The sequence below is a fragment of the Lagenorhynchus albirostris genome, chromosome 1 (genome assembly GCF_949774975.1).
Source record: "Lagenorhynchus albirostris chromosome 1, mLagAlb1.1, whole genome shotgun sequence".
Taxonomy (NCBI): Eukaryota; Metazoa; Chordata; class Mammalia; order Artiodactyla; family Delphinidae; genus Lagenorhynchus; species Lagenorhynchus albirostris.
Window position 1 is genome coordinate 8,668,956 of NC_083095.1, and position 23,905 is coordinate 8,692,860.

The following is a 23,905-nucleotide window of genomic DNA, read 5'->3' on the forward strand; positions in this document are numbered from 1 at the left end:
TGCGAAGAACCTTGACTGCTTTTGGAATGAAACTATTTAAATAAGCCAAGTGCTCTCTCCTATTTTTTTCAAAATAGAGAATGAATGATGGGCTAGCTTGTGCAAGAAAGGCAATCAGCAAGCCCATGTTCAATGAAAAGGCCTTGCTTACTTCAAAACCAGTAAATCGATGCATAATCGTGTTTTCATATAAAATGAAATGTTGAGTGGATTTATGAGTTGTTTCTTCAGTGATTTCCTGTCTTACCCAACCACCAGTCCTGAGCACGAGACAGGCTGGGACCTGGGACCCTTTGCTGCAGTGCTGCAGTGCTTGCACCTGGACAAACGTCTCCTCCAGCTACAAATTACAAAGAAATTATAAGGGACTAAAAATAAAACTGTGCGCATGTGCAGCTGGGGCAAATTACAGACAAAAAGACCAAAAAAAAACCCCAACTGCCACTTCTGAAGAGCTGGGAGGAAAAACAGGGTGTCGAGAGCAAAAGCAGTGTACTACACATGCCCCCCCCCCCCCCCCCCCCCGCACTCAACACCACCAGAGGGGTGGGCAAAACACCTAAGCCACCCCTCTGGCTGGATCCCTGGACACACCCCTACCCTCACCCCATATAAGGAACAAGCTCGCCCCTCCTCGGGGCGGGGGAGGGGCAAGCGAGGGAAACTGTTACTTGTTTTCACCCACCCCCTCCCACCCGCTGCAGCAGGGGCCCCAATAAGTCCTGCCTGAATTTCTTGTCTGGCCTCTAGTCAATTTCTATCGCTTGGGGAAGGCCAAGAACCCTGGTCAGTATCAAGCAGGTGCAGTCGGCGGGCTTCTAAGGACCCAGGAAAGAGCACCCAGGTGGGGAGCGGCTGAGGGAGACCCTGGGAAGGTGGGATTTCCTGCTGGACTCAAAAGCCATTTATGTCACAGGATTCAGCCTGATGTTTCACATTTGGGGTCCCCATGAACCAAAAAGCCTTCCCCAGCCTCTGTTCTTCATTTTGACTCATGTCTCTGTCACCCGGGTTTCGTCTTTGAGGGATGTTTTTCACGCTGGTTGCAAGGATGGCATGTTCTCTGAGCCCTTTCACATTCAGCACGTTTCTGCCGCCTGCGCTCAGGGAAGACCATGCACTGTCACAGCCTGCTTCTCTCCTGAGTCTGGAGACACTCCTCTGTTGGATCCGGTGTATTTGCTGCCGTGGGAAAGCCTGACTTTCCTTCCTTTGTGTGTTGCCCGCCGCACTCCCCCCCGTTGCCCCGCCTCTGGGTTATACGGCTGCCCGCCCTCACCACCCTCTCAGGTCATCCTCAGTCAGGCCAGTGCTGGCCCTTGAGGCAAACCTGCAGCAAAAAGAAAAAGGCTGGGAGGTAGCATCACTCTACAGGCACCTAGATGCCAGCTCTGACATTTACCACCAGTGTGACTGAGCCAGTGGCCGCCTCTCTGGGCCTGGGTCCCCCCACTTGCAGGACTAGAGACTATCTCCTGCCTGCGGGTTGTGGTGAGGACCCAGCAGGATCAGCCCTGGCCGTCAGGATCTCATTAGCCCTTGGCTCCCTTTTCTGCCTCGGAGTAACCGTCGCCTCCACGGCACCCCAGATCCAGGCGTGTTCTGTGCGGTGACTGCCCCGGGGGGCCCACCTCCACCCCCTCAGCCACGGCCACCACGGTCCACACACGCTCTTGGAAGAAATTCCCCAGGCCACTTGAAAGTCCCCGTGGCTGTGATTTATTTTTGCAGTAAGCGCACGTGTACACCGCTGGGGACAGGCAAGGCGGCCCAGTCGGGGAAGTCAGCGCCCAGCTGGGGCTTCGGGATGTTGCCCCAGAGTGGGAAGGCCCGGGGTCCCCCCGGCATCTCCAGCCCTGGCCCCTCTTTCGCTTCCCCACCTGCTCTTTCCCCCGCAGTGGCAGGGCTGGTCTCCTCGCTGCCGCCGGCCTGAGCGCACCTCCTGATGCCCATCTTGACATCTTTTCCCATCCAGGGAGCCACGGCATCCTCGTGGGGGAACCAGACCAGGCCCCGATCCTAGCGCCGCCTCCGACCAGCTCTGTCACCTCTAGAGAGTGTTGCGTCCGCGCCTGGGGGGAAGCATCCCCGCTCAGCAGCTTTAGCAGAGTTCTGAGGGCAGGGGTGCCCGGGGTAGGGCCGAGATATACACTCTTGGGGCCCTGGGTGGGCTCCCGCCTGGTCTGTCCCACCGCATGTCCTCCCCCATTTACACCCGCCCTCCGCTTTAAAGGTCTAGGACCCTCCTGGGAGAGAACTTGAACCCTGCCCACAATGACAATTCAGAGAGCATAGGTGTCACAAGATGGTTATGGGGACATGCAGGCAGCAGAGAGGTAGTGGTGTGTGTCTGTGTGTGTGCATGTGTGTATGTGTGTGCAGTGTAGTGTGTGTGTGGTGTATTTATTTGTGTATATTTGTGTGTGTACGTGTGTGTGTGAGCTCTGTGTGTGAGTGGTGTGGCGTATTTGTGTGTACATGTGTGTACATGTGTGTATGTGAGTGTGTGTGAGCGTGTGGTGTATGTGAGTGTGTGTGTGAGCTCTGTGTGTGATGTGGCGTATTTGTGTGCACGTGTGTGTACATGTGTGTACATGTGTGTATGTGAGTGTGTGTGAGCGTGTGGTGTGCGGTGTGATGTGTGTGTGAGCTCTGTGTGTGTGATGTGGCGTATTTGTGTGCACGTGTGTGTGCATGTGTGTATGTGTCTGTGTTGTCTGTGTTGTGTGTGTGTGTGTGAGCGTGCGGTGTGTGTGTGTGTGAGCTCTGTGTGTGTGATGTGGCGTGTTTGTGTGCACGTGTGTGTACATGTGTCTGTGCTGTGTGTGTGTTTATATGTGTGTGTGTGAGTGTGTGTGAGCGTGCGGGGGGTGTGTGTGTGTGTGAGTGTGCGTGGCAGGCTGGCATGCAGAGGCCCAGGAAGGGGAAGGTGGAGATCCTGCCATCTGGCTCTGGATTCAGGAGGCCCAGGACAAGCAGAGGGCGTGACTGTCGCGGGTCCTCCGGGCTGGCCCCTGGGGTCACAGGAGCAGGGTGCTGAGTCCGAGTCTCCCAGGCCCTCGCCTGTCTCTCCCACAGGCTCCGCACTCCTCGTGGGCAGAAGCCTCCGAGCTGGGAGCCCAGAGAGTCTCTCCCGAGTGGTTCAGAGAGGAGGGAATGAGCGGACCCTGCGCGGCGTGGCCAGTTTCACACAGTCCTGCCGTGTCGGCTGCGCAAAGGCTGTGCACGGTGGTCTTGATTCCCCGATGCAGGTGGGAAGGGAGGGGCTCAGGCCGGGCGGCGACCTGCCCTGTGTTACTCAGCAAGCCGTTGGCCAAGCCTCGATCAGAATGCTGGGCTGTTGGGCGAGGCCGGTGTCCTCCACCATGGCCTCTGCCCAGGGACTGGGACTGGCTGGAGGCCACCTTCGGAGAAACTGGCACTCAGCGTCCAGGAGAAGGGACTTGGCAGAGTGGTGCAGGCCTACCAGTGGCTGCCATGGGTCCCTGGGGTCCCCTGGGGTCGGAGCCCATTCCCTTGGGGAAGGCACCCGGGCTCAGAGCTGGTGGGCTCAGAAGCCTCACCTGTGCCCCAGAGCCTTTAGGACATGGGGGCATGGCAAGACCCATGGAAAGGAAGCCTGGAAACCTGCCACCCGACTGTTAGTCTGCAGGGACAGAGAGACCTCCTCGGAATCCCTGCTCCCTCCAGGAGGCCAGAGGCCACACTCAGGGAATGCCATTGCTCACCGGCCCTGGCGTCTGATGGCCAGATGCCCATCCTGTTGTCACTGCAGAGTCCGACCTCCCAGGAGGCCTGCTGAGCCTACCAGGGTACAGGCCCTAACGGCCAGGAGGGGTAAGATGAGGCCCTGGCCTTTGAGGGGGCTCGCAGGCCGCAGGAGAGGCAAACACATAGATGATGCCAACACAGCATGGCTAGTGCTGTCCCTGAGGGGCCAAAGGCAGTTGCGGGGCACCAAGGAGAGACCTAGCTTCTGGGAAGGGGTGTAGAAGGCTTCCTGGAAGGAGGGACCCCTTCATCTCAAAGGCTGAGTAGGAGAAGAAGCTTGAGGAAGGTGTGGAAAAGCATCAGAGGCACAGGAACAGCATGAACGAAGGCTCAGAGGCATTGGAGAGCATCGTGTGCTTAGGATCCTGGGTAGTTCAGATTTTCCTCAGTTTCACACCAGCTTTTCCCCCTCTCTGTTTGGAAGAGTCAAGCCCTCCAATAAGGTCTCAACTCCACGGCTGGGTGTTCCTGCTTTAGACCTGGGAAATGCTCCATGTCTAAGGCACTCTGCGGCACCATCGCAGGCCCATTTTAGAGCTCAGCCCCCAGAGGCTGGCGTGGGGAGGGGCTGTCTTTGCCCTCCCTTACGTGGGTCTGTTTGGGGGAGAGGCTGCCCTTGTAAATCTGCTTGGAAAGTTCTTTCTCCCAGTCGTAACCAGCTCAGCTCTGCCTCAGTGGCCTTCACCAGTCTGCACCTCTCAACGTGTGAAGCAGGGCCTCAAATTCGAATGCCCACAGGGGCCCATTAAAGTGGGGTGCTGGAGGTGAGAGAAGATGCTGATGCTGGGGGAGGGGTGGGCACTCCGACGGCCAAGGTCTGACCTAAAGAGCTGTGTGTGGCCAGGTGGGGCATTAATTTTCAGCCTTGCCAGAGCCGTCTGCATTCCTAGAGAAGCTGGGAAGCTGAATTTTTATGTGAAATATCCCATTTTAAAACTATTGCCTCTTTTAAGAAATGTTGGTGGCTAAATACTTAGCACATCTGTGAGCCTGTTGGTTCGTGGGCTCTGACTGAGACTTAGGTATAAAAGGTTCAAGCAGAGATGATGGGATCCCAGGCCCAGCGGGGGGCAGGGCTTTGAGCTCTGCTCTCCTACCTTCAGGGACATGGGACCCTCCCAGGGAACAGGAGGCCAGTATGGAAAGAAGGCCTTCATGGGGCCAACAGAGACCCCCAACCAGGCAGATTGTCCTTCCCACAGCCTGGAAAGGCTGGGATGCTGGGCCCCAACTGTGCTGCAGGCCACTCTTGACCGCAAAGTGACTGCTTATCACTTCCTGTCTCAGCAACTTATCCTAATTCTCCGCATGGCACAGATCGCTTCCTAATATTTCCTCCCCCTTCCCTATTTTCAAAGAGCCAGGCTTTGGTTTTTCCTTAGATGGAATACTGATATTAATGTTTGTTTCCTTTCTAATTAATCATTTTGTTTTGTCATCATTATTCTTTCTTCTACTTCTTTTTCTTTCTTTCTTTTGTTCTTTCTTCTACTTTTTTTGTCCATCCAGCTTCTTGAACTGAACATTTTATGCATTTACTTGCAATCTCTATAAACAATAATACAATCATCATCATCATAATTATTATTATTAACATGAGTTCAACTATGAGTATGGCTTTGTCTGTATCCCATAAATTTGATTTACACTGTTCTTGTAACTGATCTTGTCTCAGATATCTGTAATTTCAGTTTTGATGAGCTCTGATGGGAGAGTTCTGAGGAAGAGCATTTCCTAAAATTTACAAGTGATTTGTGATGTTTAGTTTCTATATTTCATATTAATTTCTACAGTATGGTCAAGTAATGCAGCCAGTAAGAGTTTTATATCTGGGACTATATTAAGGTTTTCTTTAGGGCCTAGAACATAATCAATTTCTATAAATATTCCTTAGAATTCCTTAGTATTTCCTTTGTTGAATACAATGTAAGCTAATTTATCATAATTTATAATAATTATGTTACAAATATAACATACTATAATTTTATATATATATATATATATATATATACACTCTTCAATTCTTCTAGTGGTTATCTTTAAATTTTTAACAAACATATTAAAACTTGTATCCATCTATTAGCATCAAGAGTAGAAAAATAGCTCTTCTTCCAGCTAAGATAAAATCTTTAGTGTAAATCAACTATACTTCAATTTAAAAAAATCTTTAGCACACTTTTCCTCCTCCCTTCTTTTTCTCTTCTCACTTTGCAGATTTGGCTGAAATAATAAGAACTTTTTGTTCCAGATTATTTCCTCATTTTTATGTCTATTTTAAGTATCCTGCCTAAGCAGTTACAAAGCTTCACAATCACAATACAACCAATTTGTCAGCCATAGTTTAGAATTGAACTGGTGTAACTGATCAGCTAATTTTCCCTATAACTTGTCTTTCCTTTTCTTGCATTATTTGATGAGATTACTTTCCCATTTGGCTGGAAGGTGCAATCTCAGAGGCTCTGGAAGGACCAGAGAGCCTCCCTACTGCCGTCGGGGTGTCACACCTGCTGTGTAGGTATTCACAGTAGGTGCCGCGGGCTGGGTTGGGTTCAGTCTTTTCCCTGGAGGGGATTTCGTTTGGGTGGGAGAGGCAGGACACAGCTGGATGCTTCCTGAGGCCCAAATCCACCTGCAGGGGAGCTAGGCTGGGAGCTGTCTGAGGCCCCGAGCTCTCAGGGAGAGTGTGTCTGTCGGTTCCTGAAATGACGTGGGAGGGGGCGGTGATACAGCCCTGGGTACCAGGGTTTGGGGGCCCTGAATTTCGGCCATGGAGATTAAGAGGAGGCATCTGGGGATGGTGGCTTTGGGGTCTAGGGCAGGGACAGGGCCTAAGTTCCTTTCAAATTTGCTCCCCTGAGAAAGCCATTGGCTAAGGCAGTGTGTGTCCATGGCTGGTCTTCCCGGTCAGGCCACACCCCCTTGGAATATGGTCACTTGGAGACCCAAAAGAAAGAAGAGGGAACACGATGTCACAGGTACACATCAGCACGGTAACGGCCGCAGAAGCGCTGGGCTTGCCCAAGTGCCTGGCACTCGACAGTTCACCGACACCCCACGAGGTGTCTGGCACAGGTGCTGCTGACCTCGTGAGGCTCAGAGAAGCACAGCGACCTCGCTGAGCAGGCTCAGCCAGCTAGCGAGTTTGGATCGGGGTCTGGAAGCCAGTTCTCTGCGCCCGCCTTCCCAGAGCTCCACTGGCCAGAGAAATCACAGGGCCCTAGAGGCGCTGGGGAGTGTGGGCTGGAAACCTGAAGTGGAAACCTGAAGCTGTTGCCACCCACAGATGTGCTGCCTAGGAATATGAGTGCGGGCATGCTGGGGTTCCCTGGGAACCCGCAAGCTGTGGTGACCCCACTGCAGGGCAGACAACACCTCTGGTAGTCCCAGGTCCTTGCTGCCGTCCCCCTGCTAAGTGGGCACCTGCAGTAAGCCTGGCCCTGTTTGCACTGCCCTAGCACCATCTGAGATAAACCTCTCCATGCTCCTCAGAAATAGGAATGACTACCCCCATCGTACAGATGAGAAAACTGAGGCTCAGGAGCCTCTCCAGCAGTAGACAGTCGGAATTTGAGCGCAGAGCCTTCAAATTGTTCCACCCTGCTTTGTGCTGCGATGATTTTTTTTGGAGGGGGTTCACATTTTTCTAGCCTGTAGAACCCTGCAGATTCCAGAGTCAAAGGAATGCTTTACTTCTTGGGTTTGTTCTGGAAAGTATATTTTGATTGTAGAGCTGTGGAAGTTTTGCTCAGGCAGGACCCATGGGATGAGAATTATACAGTCCCACTCCAAGAGATAGAAAGCGGCCCAATGCTCGGTGGGAGAGGGATTTAGCTTCAGTCTAAGGAAGGACTTTTTTTTTTTTTTTTTTTTTTTTTTTGCTGTACACGGGCCTCTCACTGCTGTGACCTCTCCCTTTGCGGAGCACAGGCTCCGGACACGTAGGCTCAGCGGCCATAGCTCACGGGCCCAGCCGCTCCGCGGCATGTGGGATCTTCCCAGACCGGGGCACGAACCCGTGTCCCCTGCATCGGCAGGCGGACTCTCAACCACTGCGCCACCAGGGAAGCCCTAAGGAAGGACTTTTTAACAGTACAACCCTCTCGAGATGGAGCAGGCTGCCTTGTACAATAGTGACCTCCCCGTTCCTGGAAGCATGTGCACAAAGAAGTCAGGGGATTCCTGGGCCGGGTGGGTGTTGGAAGTGACGTACTCAGTCTTAGTATCGAGTCTTAGGAAGTTCTGATCATCTGATTCATGGCTCTGGGATTCCCTAAGTGCCTTCTGAATCCTCAACACACAGTCCTGCACTGTGTGCTTTAAAAAAAAATTAGACTTTATTTTTAAAGCAGTTTCAGGTTCACAGAAAAATTGTGCAGAAAGTACAGAGAGTTCCCATATGCCTCCTACCCCACCTGTGCACAATCTTCCCCACTTATCAACATCCTGCACCAGAGTGCTGTGTTCTTACAATCAATGAACCTACACTGACATATCATATCGCCAAAGTCCATGGTTTACGTTAGGGTTCACTCTTGATGTTGTACATTCCATGGGTTTGGACAAATGTATAATGACATGTATCCGCCATTACAGCTTCATGCAGAGTAGTTTCACTGCCCTAAAAATCTTCTGTGCTCTGTGTGTTCATTCCCCCCTCCCCCCAACTTTGGCAACCACTGATGTTTTTCACTGTCTCCATAGTTCTGCCTTTCCCAGAATGTCATATAATAGGAATCCTACAGTACGTAGCCTTTTCAGATTGGCTTCTTTCACTTAGTAACATGCTCTGTGTGCTTTTAGTGCCTGCCAAGTGACCAGTATTCATTTATTCATCCATCCACCCATCCATCCACCCATCCATCCATCCATCTACCCATCCAGCCATCCACCCACCCATCTACCATTCAGTCATTCAGCAAATACTGACCTGTGCCCACTTCATGGTAGGCACGGTTCTCAGTGCAGGCGAGCCAGCTGTGAATGGACAGACATGATCCCTGGTTTTTGAAAACCAGGATCCCCTGGTGGGATCTCCAGTGCCCTCTCTGACCCCAAGGCTGCACAGGTCAGAAAGGCAGCCATTAATGTTACCCTCGGATCCCCTCTGAACTTTTTATCCAGGCATGGTCACTGTGTTAGCAGAGACCACGTGGCACGGCTCTTTCCCCTGCTTGGTGCCGTTGGCCAGCATGTCTCCAGTTCGGTCTAATCCCATGTCCTTAGTCTCACCATTCGTCAATCATCGGAACCTTCCTATAAGTGACAGACCTGAGTCCCAAACAGGTCAAGGCCTTTCCCGGACCCTGAGCAGAGGGCTTTGCTCAGTTACGTCCTGGCTCGGAGACTCAGTTTCCTCATGTGTTCTGTGATGGCCTCGGAGCACATGACTGCAGGGGTTCTGTGAGTTCCCGGCAGAGCTGGGATGAGACCCTGGGGTCCTGGCTACAGAGCCAGTGTGGGAGCCTGCATCTGCAGTGTTCTCCAAATCCCCTTCTCCTGGCTTGTCCCCACACCCGGCTTGATTCCTGTCCCGAACGGGAGAAAAACAGTGAACTCTTCCTTCAAGTTTGTGGGGCTCCTGTTGTGGAATGTCCCCTTCACCCCGACTGCTGCCAGGGCCCAGAAGTACACAGAACAGTTTTCCTCCAGATAAGGAGGGTGGACAGTGTCCTGTGGGGTCACTCACCCTGCCCCCAGCCACCCACTGAGAGAAGGAATAAGAGGCGGCTTGGCCCTGGGGCCCCCATGGCCCACTACTGGGCCAGAGCTCCCACTTCCTGTGGACTGGTGGGAGCCCCAGGCAGCCTGACTCAAGGAGGCACATTCTCACCTGCCTGGGAGAGCAACTCCCACCCCCCCACCCCGGCGCAGCCTGGGGAAACTACCTGCCCTCGGCAGCTCTGATAACCGCTACGATTTATTGAGCACCTACTGCACATGCGACACTTCATCAGCCCATTTCTGTCTTTGCCCCCCATCCTGCCAGGTCAGCTTTCTGGCTCAGGAAACTGGGAAAAAAAACGGACTCAAAAACATTACCCAGGGGATGAGAGCAGAGCTTGGTGCCAACCCAGGACTAGATGCAAAGCCCACGCTCTGAACAAACAAACTGTTTTATCCCTCCATCCTGGACAGCCAGGACCAGACAAGAGGGATGCGAAGCTTGTCTGAGTTATCACCACCACCGCCCCAACGCACATCATCAGCCGTCCTTTACAAACCCCCTTCCGTCTGTGGTCTGATTAACTCCAGCCGCCCCGGGGAGCAGGCGAGCAGGGTACTTTGCAGATGAGAAACTGAGGCTCAGAGAGGTTAAGTAACTTGTCCAGGGTCACATAGGGCCAATGAGCGGTAGGGCTGTGAGTGAAAAGCCAGATTCTTGAGTCTAAACCCCACACCTTCCCTGCTTTACCACCCTCTCTGCTTTAGTGCAGGAATCCACCCAAAAGTCAGGTCACTAAATGACTCACATAAATACACACCTGCCTGTCTGTCTCCTCCATTCAGGGAGAAGACAAACCTAGAACAGACAAGAACATTTCTCTTGCTGGGAGTCCTTCTTGTTACCTGTAGGGAAGGAAGGGAACTTTCCCAAACTCCCTAGGACCTGAGGAAAACTTCTCACCCAGCCTGGGAATCAGCCCGCATGTCACCCATCTGCCCGCCCTCCCTCTGTGTTCGGTCTGCCTGTCCTTCCCCGAGAAGGTGAGGCGGCTGGACCAGCCCCTGCCCGGCACCCACCTTGTCCGGAGCACAAACGCGGGCACTTCGTAGCTCCCTGGTCCAGCGGGGCTGCCCGAGGGCCCCAGTCCTCCGAGGAGCCTCCGGAGCTGAGCTGGAGTGGCGGCGGGAACAGATCATCTTTCAAGGGCTGGGCTGTGATGTCATCACCATGCTGGGCACTTCCTCCCTCCACCTCCAGCCTAGACCAGAGCTCCGGCTCCTGCCCAGCGCCGGCCCCAGCCAGGCTGGCTGCAGCTTCCAGATCCCAGACCTACAGAGGCCAAGCGGGTAGTTGCATCTGCCCAGGGCCCCTGCTGCCCTCTGTGCCTGGGGGGCTGGGCCAGCCGCATGGAAGATTTCCAGGTTAGTCCATGGAATGTTCTTTGCGTAGACAGCCTGCCCTTTAGAGGCTCGGATTGGCAAACGCGTTCTGGGCTCCAAGTCAGCCCGGATTTCAGTCTCCGTGCTGCCTCTTTCCCGGCAAAAAACCTCGGGCAGGTGACTTAACATCTCTGAACTCTGAAATGTAGCTGACGGTGAAAAATCTCAGAGAGGGGAGTGGTGAGGATTAGTAACAGTCCTGACATGTATATAACTTCTACTGTGGCAGGCGCTTTTTTAAAGCCCGTAAATGCGTTAACTCAGCTAATCCTCCCAGGAGCCCAGACAGGCTGGCTCCAAACTCTGTTCTTAACCACTTTCCCATCCCTTTTCTCAACTAAATGAAAATTTGGTGTGAATATTGGATGCATAGCAGGTGACCCTTAAAATACTAGTTTTCTTCTTTCTCGTATTGAGGTAGGTAGCTGACACACTCCACAAGTGAATCCATTTGTCTACTAGCACATGTATTGCTTACCATTATTTCTTTTCCCTGTGTGGTTGTCTTGTGTCCGAGTTCAGGTGTAAAACAGTGGGCATTTACACAGAAGGTAGAAACAAGGGTGGCCAGGGAGGCAGGGGAGTTCTGATTTTTTTTATGCCATGTATACTTCCAAAGGGATGATGGCAGCAGAAACTCGGAAACGTCTTCAGAGACAGAACACATTTCCCTGTCCTGTTTTCTGGTGACACTTCAAGATCTGTGCCTCTGAGACTCCGCCATTTCTTTGGGGGTGTTTGCCTGTGGTTTCCTCACACTTCAACACTGGTTGGCTTTCTTAGCTTCGCTCTGGAGACTAACTGACAATCTACAGCAGTTAACACTCCCAGAAGCTTAGAAGCTGCAAAGTATGGGGGCCTTCGAACATTTTTGGAAAAAGTCTTAAAGCCTTTCCTTCAAAAGAGAGCTGATGACGTGGGTCCGGTGGGACTGGGGGAATAAACGGGAGGGTCACAACTCCACCTGCCGTCTCCCCTTCCCCTGTAACTTCTCTGAACCAAGTCTTCAAACCAGCGACTGAGCCCAACTCCATTATCAGAGATACGGGGAAACTGAGTCCCAGAAGGGTTAACGGGGAGGCCTGGGATCTAGGCCTGACTTGCCTGTGAACTGGTTGCATAAACTTGAATGTGGTCCTTTCCCTGACCTGGTGTCTCAGTGACTCCTCTGCACAGTGGCTGGTTCTACGGTGCTGGGACTCCTTGATCTGAGGTTTCTGACTTCCTAGATGGGAGCGGTGCTCTGTGGACAGGCTGCCTGGTGTCCACCAGCCCTATAACATGGACTGTGCTCTATGCTTTTTCCAGGATAGAGGATCTATAGTCTTCGTCAAATTACTGAAAGGATCTTCTTTGATCCAAAGCATCTTGAGTCCCTCAGACATCAGAGAGAGAGAGAGACCTTGTGAGGTCCCTTCCAGCTCCCACATTCTAGGGTTCTACTTCTACGAGATGAAAAATCTTCAAAGATCTGAATCCAGTGCTGATGCTTCTGTAAATACTATTGACAGAGAGAGCTCCACAAGGCATCATCCCTCTACACACTTCTCCATCCACCACTGTAATATAGTTTTTTTGCGGGGGTGGGGGTGGGGGGGATGCTATCTTGACCCAGTTTTGAAATCCTGGCTGGCGGTTGGTCAATTCTTCTTAAACAGCTAAGTTCACACTCCCATCACTTCCCTTCTCGGGCTTTCACACTCTGGGCCACTATGCTCCTGACCTAATCACACGGGGGCCAGGTACCAAACAAATATGGACAGCCCCTATACCCTGGAACTTACAAAATGATTCAAAGTAGCCAATCTACAGGAAGCCTGAGAAAGCTGCCTAGCCCATCTTGCTTGCTGTACATAAGCTCTCCCCGTAGCACTTGCTTGCTGTTACTCTGTCCCCAGGTGCAGCCCCTGTGCGGCCCTGCCTGGAAGACTTCTCTCCTTTGGGGAAGTAATTAACAAAAAGTTCTGCCTTTCATCTATCTGAGTGCTGTTGTGTCATGTCTCTCCAACAAAAGAATCTTTAAATCTTGTAAAATAATCCCCCACTCTTCCATTCACCTACACTTGTATCTACCCATCCACCCACCCACTCTCCCATCCACCCATCTGTCCATCCATCCATCCATCCACCGATTTATCAGACATCCGCATAAGTAGTCTGTGCATCGTGAGGCAGAAGTGAATGAATCAATGCACCCATGTCTGGAAGGAGCCCACCACTGTGGCCAGGGAACCATTTCGAAGGGAATTTCTCACAAACTCAGTAACAACCCACTCATTTATATCTGGATCGGCACATATCTGTATTTCATTTTTGCTATGAGAAAATTTAGCTAAACCCTTCCTGCGAAATCTGACACCCCTGACTTATTCTACCCCTTTCCACTTATCCACTTGGCTGGGGTCACAAGGGGGCTCAGCCCTGCCAGGACTCCGGTTCCAGCCAGCCCGGGGGTCTTCAGGGACAACTAGAGGAGGCACCAGGTTCCTCCTGCATGTAACCCTGATGGCCTCCACACTAAGCCAGGGCCCCTCTGTGGCTTGGTGAGAACCGACCCCTGGCCTCTCCAGCTCAAGTCCGAACCTAAGCCTTAGCAACGCGCAGTCATCTAAGTCTCCCAAATGTGGCAGATGGCAGCTGACTCCACGCCTTTGCACGTGCAGCGATCTCTGTTTGGAGCGCCCTTCCTTTGGAAACTCCCGCCTTTCTTTTAGGGGCCGCTCACGGGCCTTTTCCTGATGTGCCTGGTGGAGGCTGCACCCCGCCTGCACTCAGCACCCTGGCCGCTTCCCTTCACAGTGCTGAGTTTTCCTCCGTGCCCCCTGGACGTGAATCCCATGAGGCAGGGACTCCTGTCTTATTTATTTATTTATTATCCTGTCTGTTATCATCCAGCACATAGCAGGGCCCCTGTGAACTCCTGCCGGTGGAATGAAGACACAGGTCAGTCTACGGGCAAAAGCCCCCAGATGCAACCTCACTGGGGTGGAGAAAAGAGCCCATAAAACAGAACAGCAGGAAAGCAAGAGACATGTGCACGTGTATGCACACGTGTTTGTTTATGTATGTCTGTCCCTCCATCCCAGTGTTCCAGAACTTCCTCTCCAAATGTGTGTGTGTGAGGCTGAGGCCCTCAGTCCCCTCCCCGGGAAGGCCCTTTTCCATCCACCTCCAGAAGTGGACTGTGCTTTTGTCCAGAACTCTGTGGTCTTGACCAGAAAGCAACCCCTGTTCTCTGTCACTCGGCAGCCGGCCGGCATACCACAGGCAGACCAATCCTGAGAAACTGGGTGAGCACGGATTTTGATTCAGAGCGAAACACGCACAAAGCCTATAGTGTGGACTGGTTGACACTGATGCCCACGTCCACGGACCCTGCAGAGCAAGTCCCAACCAACGTGCAGCCCCCTCCGTTCTGCCTCTGTTCTCGCCCCGACCCCCAGAGGCCCCCATAGCCCTGCAGGAAGCTTCGTCCTGGGCACAGCTGGCTCTCAGTCCCCAGCTCCGACCCCCGGGCTGTCCATTCCCCAGTGATAAGTTACTAGCCGATTACAGTCCTTCTGAGTAAAGGAGAATTAAAATTTTCATTTATTAACATGTATCTTACCATTCACCTTTATATCACTCAGCTTGAAGTGCAAATATCTGTGCGTTTAACTCATGTGTGAAATCACTGAGATAGCATCATTCCTATTTTGCAGTTTATACGCGCATATGCATTTTGTTCTTTCCAGAACAGTGGAAACATGGAGAGAGCAAACTCATCTGCTTTGATTTAACTCCTTGATACGGGTTGTTTTCCTCACAATTTCTGTCCGACTGGACTTTCCCACACCCTGTCCCCAGATTTAGGGCATGAGTGAAATCCTTGCTATTTCTGGTGCAAAGACCTTCAGAGCTGCGATCAGAGAGGAACTTGAGGAAGGAGGTGGGGGCGAAGGGCACAGGGAGGCTAATCTTTCCTCCGTCTATCTGTCTGTCTCCCTGCTGCCCTGGGAGGTGGATGGGGGCCTCGTCCTGCTGGGCCGGCAGGTTGGTGGGAAGGAGGCCTCGGTTGCCGGTCGGCCTGGCCACACTGCTTCCTACCTCTGTCCTCAGCCCTGGGGCTGCCGCTGCTCTTACGTCCAGAGGTGATTCCTCACTTCCTGCCCGGGCGGCAGGCTGGGGGGCTGCCGAGTTTGGGAAATCCTAAGGGTAAGGGGCCCAGGCTGATTCCTGGCATCCCTTGCCCCTCTTCTCCAGGGACTGAGCGCTGAGCCAGGGTCCCCAGGGAGCCGGCTCTACCTGCAGGGTCCTCGTGCCTCCCGTGGAACCTGGGACCCCAGGTCCGGTGCCCACTAGGCTCGGCGCTGAGGCCTCTCCTTTCCCCTTCCCACCCCCTCATCAGGAGACTGAAGCTCCGAGAGGGGATTTACTCTAGTGAGTGGCGCCCTCGGATCTCCCTATTCTGGGTATTTCATAGAAACGGAATCCTATGACATGTGGCCTTCGGGGCCTGGCTTCTTACACGCGGTGTCATGTTTTTGAGACTCAGCCACATGGCGGCACATAGCGGCCCTTCATTCCTGTTTGTGGCTCAGCAATGCTCCGTCCTATGGCTGGACCACATCTGCTTGTCCCTTCCCCCATGGATGGACTTCGGGGCTGTTTCTCCCTTTCAACCACTGTGAATAACGTTGCCAGGAGCACTCACGTAGAAGTGTTTGTCTGGGTTCCTGTTTTCAGTCTTTTGGGGATGTACCCAGCTGGGCCACGTGGTAACTCTGCTTCACTTTTGGAGGAAGAGCCAGACTGTCTTCACAGCAGCCGTATCAGGAAGCGCCCCTACCCCTTGCTGTTCCCCACTCATAGGTTCGAACACCTAGAGCACTGATGCTGCTGGAGGGTTGCGGAGAAGGACACTGCCCTGGGGGGCATTCTGGAGCGAGCAGAACCCTACGGGGCCTTTCCCAGACAGACCCCTCCCTGATATCCTCTGCTGTAGCTCCTCTCTGAAGTACCTGGGTAATAGCATCTGATGCACATTTCCTGAGTTTTTCAGATGCTAACACCACCACCAACTGGAAGAAATTAACTTGGATAATCACAAGCATGCAGCCCCCAGACCTTCTGGCGCCTAAGGATTGATAAGGTTAATTCCCTGTGATACTGCTCTGTTATCTCACCGTCAACCAATCAGAGAACTGTGCCCAAGCTGATCACAGACCCTGGGGTGCCCCGCCCTCGCCTGGCCTTTAAAAATGCTCTGCCCCTATGGTACTGTATAGCACAGGGAACTCTGCTCAATATTATGAAATAACCTAAAAGGGAAAAGAATTTGAAAGAAGAATAGATATGTATAACTGAGTCACTTTGCTGCACACCTGAAACTAACACAACATTGTTAATCAATTGTACTCCAATAGAAAATAAAATTTTTTTTTAATTAAATAAAAAATAGGGCTTCCCTGGTGGCGCAGTGGTTGAGAGTCCGCCTGACGATGCAGGGGACACGGGTTCGTGCCCCAGTCCGGGAGGATCCCACATGCCGCGGAGCGGCTGGGCCCGTGAGCCGTGGCCGCTGGGCCTGCGCGTCCGGAGCCTGTGCTCTGCAAAGGGAGAGGCCACGGCGGTGAGAGGCCCGCGTACCGCAAAAAAATTAAAAAATAAAGAGCTGTAGATTGCTGCTCTCAAAAAAAAAAAAAATGCTTTGCTGAAACTTTTCAGGGAGTTTGGGGTTTGGGGGGCATGCGCCACCCGTCCTCCTTGTTTGACCCTGCGATGAACCTTCCTCTGCTCCAGACTCTGACGTTTCGGTTTGTTTGGCCTCCCTGTGCATCGGGCGCATGAACTTGCGTTCAGTAACAATTCGAGTTTCTACTGACTCAGTGGACTAACCGTCGATCACCATCACCATCAGCCTCCATTTCACTTCATCCATTTGTTTCGTGTATTTTCAGTTCAGAGAGGTGCATTCCCACGTGCTACGCATCAGAGTCTCACAACTAAGAAGAAATGTTGAGTAACCTGCCCAAGGTCCCCCAGCTAGAGGGTGGCTGAGCTGGAGCAGGGATCCAGGCCTCCTCTGCACTGTAGCCTGCAGACAGGAGCCTCTGTTTCCCAGTGGACGTGGCCCCCGAGAGCCAGCCGTTCCCTGGAGCTCTCTGCTCCCCTTCCCTCTCTGCCCAGGCTGGCACTGCATTCAGATTCTGAATTCGCCCCAACTCTCCCTGGGAGAGAGAAACTTACTACACAGCATTCTGGGCCACATTCCTCTGCCTGGGGGCCTCCAGCTGGGTGCCCTTCACTCTTGAGTAATTTCCCTTTGGCTCACCTTCAAGTCTGTTTTCTAACGCAGCCCCAGGCAGCTCCCAGCCTCCACCCCCTGCCCTGGCTGGTGAGTCCCATCTACCCTCTGGAAAACACAATCAGCCAGGCTCTCACGTGCCCAGCACCTTGCTCTAGACAGGCCCCTCCAGGCAGGTTACAGGTGACATCTCCAACCCACACAGTCAGCTTCTAGGTGGGAACCATGTCCCCAGTGAGGAGACAGGCTCCCAGAGGTCAACAACCTGAGCCACCACTAGCCCAGACCCAGCCACTCTCACTCAGGCCACTGCCGTTAGCCCTGGCCAGTTTCCCACTTCCTCTCCTACCCCTCCCACCCTTCCCTTTCACAGTTGCCAGAGGGATCTTTTTTTTTTTTAATAGAAAACTTAAAAAAAATTGTAGAGTCAAGTTCCCTCTTTGTGGTGTCCGGTTGGTTCTGTGAGATTTGACAAAGGCAGAATCGTGTATCCACACCCTCGTGCCCCGCAGAACAATTCAATCACCCTGCACATTGCCTGCAGGCTCCTTTGCCGTCAACCCTCCCCAGTGCCCAGCTCTCTGGCAAGTGCTGATCTGTTTTCTATCCAGATGGATTTTAAAGAAGGTAAAATCAGTCTCCGGTGCATCTAAAGTAAAATGCAGGTCCAGGCCTCTTGCTCACTCAGTGCATACCCTGCCACAGGACATTAGCATCGCCCACTCCTCCCCCAGGAATGTTCCTCCCTCTTCTCCCAGGGCCAACTGCTCTCCTCCCCAAGTCACAGCCTTAGTGGTTCCTTCTTGGGCTTGGGGGGGGGTCTTCTCTGCCAGCCTGGCTAAGAAGGTGCCCTCCTTCCCACCTGGGGCCCTTCTACAGAACACCCACAAGGTGCAAAGTTGTATGTGTGTGCTCGTGTGTCTCCTTTGTCTGCCGTAAACTCATAGCTCCATAAGGGCAGAGCCGTGTCTACACTACCCGCCAATCCACAGGCAGGCAGGTCCTACCTAGGTGTTCAGAAAACACTCATTGAACAGATGAAGGGCGGCTGCTGATGGCAGTGAACCCAGTCTGTGTCTGACTCTCAATCTGTACCTTTTCCACTGTGTCTTGTGCGTCCCCAGAATTCTCACTCATCTGTCCATCTATCCATCCGTCTGTCCATCAAACACTCACTGAGGCCAGCTCTGTCCCTTATGCCAGCCCAGGGCTCCCAGAGCTGGTAAGGCTGGCCCCTGCTTTCCCACGGTCAAGATTGACAGCTACCCATCCCCACCGTGCACTTAAGAGGTGGGAGAGGACTCCCCCACCCATGTCCTCATGTTGCCTCTTCCTCCCAGCCCTGTGGGGTGAGTGACACTAGAATAATCAACAGAAGGGGAAGTGACCTGCCCAAGGAGAGCATGACCTGAAGATACCGCAGGACACCACAGCGCCCTCAGAGAAAGGCAGGAGATGGGCAAGAGGATGTGTCCTCAGGTGGGCAGAGAGGGAGTCTGAATCCCGGAGGGTCCACAGGAGAAGGAAGGGCGGAATGGACACCTCAGAGCTGGGGGGTCCCTCAGTGCCCCGCGGGGAAACGGGTCCAGAGAGGATGTTTTAGTCAGCCAGCCCATCCTTGAGGGTCCCTGTGTTTCTAGGGTGGGTCACAAAAGCAGATGCGTAGGAGACGTAGGGGAGGGGTGGCCTGGGGCCCGGGGAGGAACCAGCCCTGACGATGTCAGGGGAACATGAGCAAGTCCGTCCTGTTGTTTCTGCCCCATAAATAGGCACCACCTTCCAAACACCTCTCTGCCTCAAACACTGAGGGCGTGGAGGTGATGCCAGAAATAGGCCAGGGCCCCCCAAGCTGCAGAGACGGTGTGGGCGGTGACCGACTGCCCTTCTGGGAACCGAGCTCTGTTCTCTTCCCAGACCTGAGTGATTCAGAGTGAGGAGGTGACCTTTTCCTTTCCTGAGGGCTACGTTTTTAATTTCAGGGTTTATTTGAGTTGTTTGTTTGTTTGTTTTAGCAACCTAATGGAAGCCGAAGTGAATTATGTCAAATTATTGAGATGCACACAGCGCCTGGCCCAAGGGAAATGTGTGATAAACAGTTGCTGATTGATTAAGCAGATGCCTTCTCCCCCCTCCCCTGTGCGCAAGAGCACTTGAAGACCTACAATAGAAGGCTGGTCTTTGGCGCAGGTCTGTGCACCCAAGGCCATGAGCAGGTGGCCCAAGCCTGGCGGTGGGCGTGGGAGTGGGGACACTAGAGACTGGGCTTGGAGGCTGTCCAGCCAGGAATGGTGTCCCAAAGCCACCTTGGAGCAGCTTCACCTGTGTAGACACTGTTGCTGCCACTGCTGATGCGCCCAGGCCCTGGCACTGGACACTGGTGCATCAGGGAGCTGTGGGGCAACTGCCGCCACCCTCCTGGGATGGGTTTCCAGGTCCTCACTAGCTTCTGATTCAAAGCCCATTTGGGAACGTCTGATTGGGACTCGTGGCCACATGCCTGCACCCCAGTTGCAAGAGAGGCTGGGAAAGCATTTGCCATCCTCCAAAACTCATTGGGTGGGGAACCCCCAAACTCAGCAAAGGTATTCCGAGACAGAGGGAGACCAACGGGAATAAACATGCTCAAGCAGTGCCCTATGGACCTTCCATGCTTAGGCCAACCCGTGTCTCATATCGCCATGCCTCTGGGCCTTTGCTTGTGCTGCTCTGTGCACTCAGCCTGACATTCTACTGCACATCCCCCCATCTGTGTGCATGACTATATATATTCCTCTTGCTCTGCTCCCCCCATCACTCCCAATATGGTAATATAAAATATTTGGTTACATCGAGCATCAGTTTTCATGTTACTTTGTCTCTGATATGAAATGTTGTTTCTGGGTAGAGGTATAAGATCTCTGCTGCTTCTTCTTCTTTTTTTTTTTTTTTTTTTTTTTTTGCGGTACGCGGGCCTCTCACTGTTGTGGCCTCTCCCGTTGCAGAGCACAGGCTCCGGACGCGCAGGCTCAGCAGCCATGGCTCACGGGCCCAGCCGCTCCGCGGCATGTGGGATCCTCCCGGACCGGGGCACGAACCCGCGTCCCCTGCATCGGCAGGCGGACTCTCAACCGCTGCGCCACCAGGGAAGCCCCTCTCTTCTTATTCTTGTTCCTCTTTTTTTTTTATAGCATCCTGTTCTTGTTTAATGGGTGCACTATATCATCCTTATGAACATATAAATTATACTTTAAAAATTTTCTTCTATTTTCTGCACTGCTTATCCTTGGTCTCTTTTCTTCTTTGCTTTTAGCTTAGAGGGTTTCCTCAAAGGGCCAGTTCCCTTAGCTGTCTGTTTCTTTTGAAGAGTGAGCTGTCCAAGGTTCTGCATACCTGGGCTGGCCTCGGTGCCAAGCACACCTCATGGAGGAACAACCGAGCAGCAGGCAGGGCATGCTGTTGGGGAACCTCCAAATGTCAGTGCTGCAGTGTTTCCTCTGCAGCCACTCAGCTTCCCAGAGAAGAGCCTACCGATCCCCTGGCTTCCCAGGGACAGGTCTGTGGCCAGAGCTCAACGTGCTGATGGTTACAGCTCCCTAGGCTGTTCAGCTTCACGCCTCACCTTTACTCCTTTCCATCTGATTTTTCCAGAGGATAAACCTCATGTCCTGGGGCTGGAGGTGGCATGGGAAGGAAGAAGCTGATGCAGGTGTCAGACGGGGGACCGGGAACCCAAACATTTTGTAGAGAAACTTTCATCCAATCTCCACTCCCCTTTTAGTCCAGAATCCAACACCCTCCTTTCGTGGTACCTGGTGCCTCAGACGCCGATCCCCTGTGGGTTCTGTGGTCAAGTGGTGTGTTTATATGGACTCTCCTTCTTCGTACCCTTGGATGGAAACCATCTCCGTTCGGCCAGATCCCTCTTCTGCTTTCACTCCACTAACAATGTCGTGACTCTCTCAGCTGCGAGTGCAGCTTCTCCTGCGTTTATGTTCTTATAGAGTATTACCATTTTCTGGTGATACCTCTCTTAATATTTTAAAGGGGTTCTGGGGAGACGGAGGAGACCCATTAATGGTGAATGTGCCACTTTTAACCAAAATTGGCATTTTACTTTCTATGACCTCCCTTCTTCCCACAGGACGTGCACGACTTTCCCCACACTGTGACATTGCCCGTTGTCCCTCCCTGTACCCCTGTCCCTCACTGCCCCCCATCCCCTCTCTACTAAGCTCATACAGCCCTGATGCCACTGTCGACTGAGAATTGCCAACCCCAGCCGGACCCCGAACAGCGCCTAGAATCGCCCATCGTTTCTCATCTACTGGTCCTTCTCTTTTCCTTCAAATTCCAAAATTTCCTCTTCCTCCAAGCAAATGACCCTCCTGCTACTTCACAGGGAAAACCAGAATCGCTGGATGAGGGTTCCTCCTGTTCTCGTTACCACCATCCTCTCCAGCCTGGGTACCGTCTTCAAGGACACATTTGCCCCTCCCCCACCCAGTCTCCACCCAGTAGCCCAAGGGCCCCTCCAAGAACATACATCAGCATCTGTCACTTAAAACCCTCACCGTTTCTCACTGTTCCTAGACTTGTCAACCTCCCCCTACGCCCCTCTACTCTCCACTCAAGCTTCCTTTCAGTCCCAGAAAGAGCACGCACTCAATATTTTTACATTTGCTTTTCTCCAAGGGTGATACTAAAAATATTGAACGATGGCAATATGCAATAACAGGGTCCCAGAGGCCTCCTGCTCTACGAGGAGTTACCCTTTAACGTCTGGATCGCGAGAAGGCATTAGCTCCTGGGGCCGCTGTACCAAAGTGCAGCAAAGTGAGTGACTTAAACAGCAGGTATTTATTGTCTTGCGTTTTTGGGGGCTGGAAGTCTGAGGTCAAGGTGTCGGCAGGACTGTGCTCCCTCTAAGGGTGTCGGCAGGCCTCACTCCAGCTTCTTGGCTGTGACAGCTTAACTCCAACCTTCACGTGGCGCTCTCCTGACGTGCACGTCTGTGTCCAAATTTCTCCTCTGTATAAGGACACGGTCATATTGGCTTAGGGACCCACCCTAATGACCTCCTCTTAACTTGATCATCTGTAAAGAACCTATTTCCAAATAAAGTCACATTCGTAGGGACTGGGGTTAGGGCTTCAAAGATTTTTCTAGGGGACACAATTCAATCCTTATGGGTTGACCAGAGTGTTAGCGGTGGGCATGTGGGAAAATATCTATTTATTGATGCATATGGAAGAAGGTCACTATTTTAATAACCAGGACATCCTGGCTGAATATGTACTCAGCCAGCCCTGGAACTCTCCCCATCACTTCCCATTCCCTTCATGTTGCAGCGTCCTCAGCTTAACCATACGTGCCCCTGAGCCCCTGCCCTGGAAGCCCCGGCTGCAGGGGCTTGTAGCCGTGCCATGAGCACCACAGCACCCAGGCCTCCCTGCCATGACCTGTCCGTTAAGAGGGATTATTTCCCTTCCCTGGGCACCTGGAACCCAGCAGGTGCTCCAGGGTTATTTGCATACATGTCTTTTTTCCCATGGAGTCCTGGGGGCAGTGGCCTCCTCTCTTACACATCAGCCTCACCAGTGTGGTGGACACTGGAGAAATGGTGGATGAATAAACAAATGCTTTCGTGAATGGATTTTTAACCCGTCCACCAATATCAGGCTGTATCAACAGCCTTGCTTTGTTTTACACTCTGATAGGTGACATGGAACTCACAGGCCAGCAGGTAAGAGACTTAAACAAACATTTGGGGAGGGGAGGTTTGCTGTGTAAGATAAAATCTGACCTCCCGTGCTCCATTGTGAGAAGGAAATATGGGCTGCAGGTGGGGAAGGGCAGATCACAAAGGAAGGTCCCTAGGCAATCAGGGCTCTCTGAGAAAGGGGAGGAACGCTAAATCTATCGTCATTTCATGATGGAGGTAAGTCAAATCACTATGCTGTAGAGTGAAGTAAGTCAGACAGAGAAAGAGAAATACGGTATGATGTCGCTTATATGCGGAATCTAAAAAGAAATGATACAAATGAACTTATTTACAAAACAGAAACAGACTCACAGATTTAGAGAATGAACTTACAGTTAAAGGGGAAGGGTGAGGAGAAGGGATAGTCAGGGAGTTTGGGATCGACATGTACACACGGCTATATTTAAGATGGATAACCAACAAGGACCTAGTATAGCACAGGGAACTCTGCCCAGTGTTACGTGGCAGTCTGGATGGGAGGGGAGTCTGGGGGAGAATGGATACATGTATGTGTAGGGCTGAGTCGCTTTGCGGTGCTCCTGAAACGATCACAGCATTGTTAATCAGCTATACTCCAATATAAAATAAGAAGTTTAAAAAAAATTCAAAAATATGACTACGCTGTACACCTTAAACTTATACAGGGCTGTTTGCCACTTACATCTCAATAAAACTGGAGGAAAAAAACCCACATATTGCTGAAGCCCAGCCCCAGAATTTCTAATTTAGTAGGTGCGAGCTGGGGCCTGGGAAGCGGGGCTTCTAACAAATTCTCAGGTAATGCTAATGCTGCTTGGCTTCAACTTGAGAATCACTGATAGAGTCAACAACTTCAAGGTAAAAATGGGAACGCTAAAGCCCAGAAATGTGTCTTGCCCAGCAAAATTGGCTAATGCCCAGGATGGACGTAAAACCAAGTTGTCACCTTCAAGTCAGTATAACCCCTACAGCAGGCTGCCTTTGGGGCACTCCCTCAGGAGAGGATGCCTGCCTGACCTCGCAGT

The 23,905-nt window shown here is 52.3% G+C and overlaps 2 protein-coding genes and 1 long non-coding RNA gene across 7 annotated transcripts in view; 1 reads left to right on the forward strand and 2 right to left on the reverse strand.

The window, feature by feature from the left end:
- Positions 1-10,558, reverse strand: part of BDKRB1 (bradykinin receptor B1) — a 55,048-nt gene extending 44,490 nt beyond the window's left edge. The window contains exon 1 of the mRNA XM_060164632.1: positions 10,513-10,558. The gene's annotated coding sequence lies outside the window, so the exon portion shown is untranslated. The remainder of the gene's footprint in view (positions 1-10,512) is intronic.
- The window catches only part of BDKRB2 (bradykinin receptor B2), a 31,079-nt gene extending 20,432 nt beyond the window's left edge, over positions 1-10,647 (reverse strand). Inside the window, exon 1 of one of the 3 annotated variants that reach the window (XM_060164329.1) lies at positions 10,513-10,647. The gene's annotated coding sequence lies outside the window, so the exon portion shown is untranslated. The remainder of the gene's footprint in view (positions 1-10,512) is intronic. The other 2 variants (XM_060164421.1, XM_060164508.1) reach the window with 2 other exon arrangements.
- Positions 10,648-10,694: 47 nt separating this feature from the next.
- Positions 10,695-23,905, forward strand: part of LOC132528695 (uncharacterized) — a 61,728-nt gene continuing 48,517 nt past the window's right edge. For 2 of the 3 annotated variants that reach the window (XR_009543277.1, XR_009543287.1), the window contains exons 1-3: positions 10,695-10,857; positions 21,833-21,973; positions 22,858-22,883. This is a non-coding gene — a long non-coding RNA (uncharacterized LOC132528695). The remainder of the gene's footprint in view (positions 10,858-21,832; positions 21,974-22,857; positions 22,884-23,905) is intronic. The other variant, XR_009543280.1, reaches the window with a different exon arrangement.